The sequence below is a fragment of the Euprymna scolopes genome, chromosome 19 (assembly GCF_053919585.1).
Source record: "Euprymna scolopes isolate OS-2025 chromosome 19, ASM5391958v1, whole genome shotgun sequence".
NCBI classification, from domain to species: Eukaryota; Metazoa; Mollusca; class Cephalopoda; order Sepiida; family Sepiolidae; genus Euprymna; species Euprymna scolopes.
The window spans coordinates 59,329,106-59,335,681 of NC_136500.1; the positions used below are offsets into that span (position 1 = coordinate 59,329,106).

General features: G+C 30.8%; 1 pseudogene; it reads right to left on the reverse strand.

The window, feature by feature from the left end:
* Positions 1-1,974: 1,974 nt before the first annotated feature.
* LOC145303618 (histone H2B, gonadal pseudogene) lies at positions 1,975-2,502 on the reverse strand (annotated as a pseudogene).
* Between the last annotated feature and the right edge of the window lie 4,074 nt (positions 2,503-6,576).

The following is a 6,576-nucleotide window of genomic DNA, read 5'->3' on the forward strand; positions in this document are numbered from 1 at the left end:
ATCTTGGCTTTGATAACATTTCTTTATTTAGTTCTCATGAGAGATCATGCGACAGCAAGTTTTGCTTTGTTACTAATCTCAGGTTGAATAATTAATACAAGGGAGATCGGACTTCACATGTAATCGTTATTACTTGAAATCAAGTGACATTAAAATCATCATTCTCCACATTTTAGTTGTCATTATTTTGCATGTATGATCAAGTGGCAACAAGCCAATATCATCCTATAATTTGCAGTCAATTATTGTTACTTCAGTTTAAGTGCAAAATCTCCCCACTGACTAGAGCTCTGAAATAAATTGTCATTGACTGAAAGTTGTTTATTTCAATAATTAAATAACATTTTCGACGACATATATCTGGTCATAAAATAATTTATTCTAATAAAAATGATTTGAATTCCTGGAAAAAAGGCATTTTATCTAAAATGTTACATGTGATTTAAGAACAATTTAAAAACTACTTTAAAATTAGAGTTCCAGCGAGAGGAAGTATTCATGAAACTTTTACTGTCTCAATTTTAATTTTAATACAAGGGAAATAACTTAGTTAAATTAATTTAGAGTTATTGAACTTCACATGTTACATTATCTGTAATCATTTTTTATTTGAGATCGTGTGACCTCCATATTTCAGTTGTTTGTAATTATTTATGTTGCATATTTTGATCAAGTGGAAACAGCTCAACATCGTCCTACAATTTGCAGTCAAGTTTTGTTACTATTGTTGATTAAATACATTTCATAACAATCATTTTTTACACACATCCCAAAATTCTGTATTAATCTGTAAAGTAAATAACATTTGTAAATAATTCATGTTATTCTTTAGTATTTTATCTAATATCTATTTTACTTATCTGTTATGTAATTTCTATTTAAAAAAAAAAAAAAAGAATTACTACATATCCTTATATTTTGCTACACTAAATGGCGGGCAGTAACTATTTTTGGGTAAATCTTTCAATGAACTTAAATAGTGCATTGAAATGATTTTCCCGACTGTCTCTGTCTCAATGTTAGCAAATGTAAAAATAAGTTAGTTTTCCGCCTAACTTAAGAAAATATTTTACTATTTTTATTTAATGTAACGTGTTTATTCGATTCAAAAGATAAGCAATGTTAAACGCTACCAATAAGAAAAAACAAAACAAAAACAACAGCCGCGATCGTCTTTGAAGAATCGACAAAAACTTCAAAATAAATAAAAGAATGGGGATTTGTTTTACAATACACATTGTACGAAAAAAATAATGGTCAACACTTCAAATAACAAATAAATGTTATTAAAGATAAGATAATACACTCGGTTCGAAAAACTGTCTAGATTCAGGAGAACAAAAGAAAAACTTGCAGCGAATGTTTGAAATCTCGACGAGTTAAAAATTGTAATCGATTTATTTGGACAAAAACTAAGTTTTTCTGTTGATTTTACAAGGGAATCTTTTAAACGCGGTTTCGATTCTATTTGATATGCAAGAACTGAACTCCGAAATTAAGATTTGACGTTCGGATAGACAATAGAGAAAATTCAAAGATATTCGCACATTAGAAGAAACGATTCATTTAGAATTTGTACAATTAATCATCTAAAAACTAAATTGGTTACTTGCATTGCGTTAATTACGAAATTAATCTTTTTATTATTTAAAAGCATTCAATTTTTTTATTTAGACGTTAAATGAATGCACGTTAAAAAACAAAAATATTTCAGGTAATATTTAAATGCATATTAGTATGCGAATGGCTTTTTAATGTGATTGTACGGATAACGAATAAGAAAGAGGGATAAAATTATAAATCAAAATAAAGACATTAAAAGAAATGCTAAAATTTGTATTAAGATTGACTTAAACCGATTTACAAGCTCAAATAAAAATTGCAAATACAATATAACACTGTATTTTCCTAATCTTCTACAAATATATATTATAATGAACTACGCCATAAAAAGAGATGGAAATATTTATGAAATCTAGTGTGAGTAAGCGCATTAAAATATAGAAAGTGAAGAAACATTCGTGAAAAAATGAGTGGCCCTGAAAAGGGCCGTTTGGGGATTTTGTTTTCTTTGGGAGAAAACGCTTTTTTACTTGGCGCTGGTGTATTTGGTGACAGCTTTGGTTCCCTCAGAGACAGCATGTTTAGCCAACTCACCAGGGAGAAGGAGACGGACAGCGGTCTGGACCTCACGGCTGCTAAGTGTTCTTTTCTTGCTGTAATGGGACAGACGGCTGGCTTCATTAGCGATTCTCTCAAAAAGATCGTTAACAAAACTGTTCATAATAGACATGGCTTTGCTAGAAATTCCAGTGTCAGGATGAACTTGTTTCATTACTTTGTAAATGTAGATGGAATAACTTTCCTTCCTCTTCTTTTTCCTTTTCTTGCCATCACGGGCGGGTTTAGCCTTACCGGCTTTCTTAGCGCCTTTAGAGCTAACTTCGGGTTTAGGAGGCATTTGAACTTCAGTAGCGCAACGGTAAATACTGAAGGTAATTCGCTCGAATGCTTTATATATTAGTAAAACCGGCTCCCAGAGAGGGTTGTATTTGCTACATTTTCATTGGTTTAAAAATTAACACAAAGGAAAATTTGAAATACGAAAAGAGCGCAGGTGCTCGGTCGCACGACCGTTAATCCTAATGGCGGGCACCGACTCCACGAAAACAAAACATATGTTTATGTCTTTTCAACACGTAAACTAAACCATTGATTTTGCTGTAAAATAAATGGTGCTTTTTTAAAATGATTTTTTACCGATTTTAGAAAACAGGATTAATACATTTTCGTTTTTTAAAATTAAAAATAAAATTATATGGAAGAAATACGCAACATTTTAAAATTTTATAGAAAATTAACTCGAAAGAAAAATCCAATAAAGCAAATTTGATACATATTTTTTTTATTGATTATTAATTAATTTCAATAATTATTTCGTACTCCAAAATACCAAAAATAAAATGAAAACTTATCTTGAAATAAAAAATAAAATGACTTTTCAGTGAATACCTCATCAGTCATCACTAACGGTCAGTCTATTCTTTGAAATAATGTTTTAGTTTTCGTCTTGATGTTCTGATAAAAAAATGTATAAATTGTGTTTACTGTAAATGCGTTAAAAATAGACAAAAATATATACAAAATACTGTTAAAAACCCACCGAATATATCAGCCCATGCCACGGTAATATATATTGAGCGGTGTGCGGTAAGTGAGTTTAACAGTAGTTTGTATATTAAAAAAAAAAAAAAAAAATTAACTCATTTTCCCAAACTTACCGTGTTCAGTAGAGAGTCCGGCGCCATTTAAAATTTTTCAATACATCGGTAAACACTGTATGTTACATTAAATAAAAAAACACTAAGCATATCCAATTAGATAGAAAAGTAACTTGTCTTGCCTTTGATAACATTTATTTGTTATGTATTTGTTTTTTGACAACTTTTTCGAATCTATGTGTATAGTAAAACAAACCCGAAAAAATCCGAGAAACAAATATGATCTTTTATTAGCATCATAAATTATGTTAAGGATATTTTTTGATATTTCGTTCTCGGGTGTAGTCAGTCGAGTTTTACTGATAAAAGAAACAAATTTGAGAAACATTGTTTGCATAAAATTTATTTTTTAAAATTAAAATTAGACAGACAAAAAACACGGAGCAGAAAATTTAATCAAATTGAACTAAATATAAACTTTTTCGAAAACTTAGTAAAAATTTGATATTATTAAGAAAATGAATTTATAAAATCTAATATAAATATTTATTTAACATTTATGAGGAAAGTAGAAATTCGAACTAAAGTATGTAAACAAAAAATGCCTATATTTTATAAAATATGGGTTCTCATGAGTTAAATTGAAGCAAAAATATTTTTCTTATTTCGAATCAATAAAACACCCCCCCTTTTTTTTTTTTGTTTTACTTAATTTACATAATTAATCCAGCAAATTTAAAGGTTATCATGGACTTTTGCATGGAATTTTTACTTGATTAAATCATTCGAAATGACAAATGATGGTACTGACTACAATGAATGTAGGAAAACTCGTCTCCGGAAAACTTGTACCCAGAAAACTCGACCCCGGAAAACTCGTCCCCTTTCGCTAGGTAGGAAAACTCGTCACTTATTGAATAAATATCGATTGAAAACACATTTTATGACCGTTCTTGAAGGAGATATTGTTTTTTAAAATAGACTATAGCCCCCCGCCCAATAATATGTTTTTCTTGTTTAATGTTTGTTTTTGTTTTTGTTTTTTTTTGAATAAAATCGATTTTCTAAGTGTCCGTTTTCTACCTAACTGGCTAAGTTCTTAGTGGTTTTACTTATTTTAAAGCGTTTATTATGTTCATAAACGAGACGGCATATGTCATCAGTTATCAACATTTATTGTCGTCCTGTCAAATTTTGCAAAATTATAATTTTAAATAACGCATGAGTGCATTTGGTATGAGAGAAAACAAAAACATAACAAAAAAAAAAAAAAAAAAAACTACTATCAGAATTAAAAAACCAAAACAAAAAAGTAACGAAGAATCGGGTTTGTATTACTGTACACATAGATTCGAAAAAGTTGTCAAAAAACAAATATATAACAAATAAATGTTATCAAAGGCAAGATAAGTTACTTTTCTACCAAACTGGATATATTTTTCGTGTTTTTATTCAATGTAACATGTTTATTCAGATCAAAAAACATACAGTGTTTACCGATGTATTGGAAAATTCAAGATGGCGTCTGATTCTCTCTTTAACACGGTAAGTTTGGGAAAAGGTGTTATAAATAAAAACCCAGACAAAATACTGTTAAAAACTCGCTCAATATATGTTACCGTGACATAGGTTGACATATATTCGGCGGGTTTTTAATAGTATTTTGTATGTTTTTTTTTTATTTATAACACCTTTTCCCAAACTTATGGTGTTAAAGAGAGAATCAGACGCCATCTTGAATTTTCCAATACATCGGTAAACACTGTATGGTTTTCGATCTGAATAAACATGTTACATTGAATAAAAATACGAAAAATATATCCAGTTTGGTAGAAAAGTAACTTATCTTGCCTTTGATAACATTTATTTGTTATATATTTGTTTTTTGACAACTTTTTCGAATCTATGTGTACAGTAATACAAACCCTGTAAAAGTTTAATTTAAATTGAAAATACTTTTTAAAAATAACACAATTCAATAAATTCACAAGCACCCATTTTTCTGTGTTAACGTAGTTTTTTATGCTTTTTTAATTGATCTAAAAGATTGAGTCTTCATGAGCGGTCTACAAAAGCATTTTTATTTTTCGTTTTTTTTTAATTTTTTTTTTTAGTGTTTTTTCAATTATAAAACTTGTACAACATTTAACAGGTGCTTCTGCAGTTTAATTTACCGTTTTCCCGTAAGTAACGCGCCGACATACACCGAGCAGAAGAACTGTGTAATTTTTCACAAAAATTCTGTTTACATTGGGGGGAAGGGCGGTGGAGGGGCAGGGGGACGGGTGGTTTCGCGCGCACGCGACTCACCCTTATCCCAACCCCCCGCCCCTCCACCGTCCATGCGCAAACGCATCATGTAAGAATAGCATAACCGATGGCGGTGAGTTGGCACGAAATGTTCAGAGGTTAATACCATGCAAACGGTAAATTTGCGACAGGTTTGAATATCAGATTCGTTGTCAGCGACCCCCCCCCCCAAAAAAAAACAAATTTTATTGGTCGGTGTTCTGTTGTAATTAAAGTAAACATTTACCCATTAAACTTTTCTGCTGATCGCCATGGAACTCAACGCACAAGGAGTACCAAAAATACCACCCCCACCTAAAAAAAACAAACAAAAACAGATAAAATCTTAAACATCAAGCACAAATTTCCAGCCCAAATAAATAAATAAAAAAAAAGCTAGGTCACACACGCAAAAATTCTTTCCTTGTAAAAATGTCCCCCCTGAATCGAACAACGGTCAACATCGGAGCCGATACGTATTTCGCTAGCACTCATGTACGTACTTCTTCAATTTTAATAAATCATCTATATATATAAAAGCGAAAATGTATGTATGTATGTGTGTATGTTTGGATGTCTGCTAAAAACTTTCGACAGACGTGACGAAAATTCACAAACTCTGTATCACATCGAAGCTCCATCCTTTGCTCGAAAAATATCGAAAAATTGGCCAAAAACGTTAACTTTTTCACCCAGAAATCAACAATTTTCGACAGGGGGGGGTCAACAAAAACGTCCTCTCGTGACAATGACCAATTCTACGCATGTGTCAGATGACGTCGTGACCTGATTTACTTTAAATAGTTGAAAAAATGAACAAATTTCATGTACGTCGCGTTAGCTCAGTTGGTTAAGGCCTTTGTTCATTATCTAAACGTTTTGGGTTCGAATCGTGGTGTGAGATGTTTTTTTTTTGTTTTTTTCAATTTTTTAAATTTAAATATTGAACCAGTGTTATTTAAGCCATTTTTCACGAAACGTTCGTTTTTCTGCTTTTTTTTTTTACTTTGCTTATTCTTAGCGACACCCAAAAACACCCGGGTATCCACTGATTTTTTAAATTTTA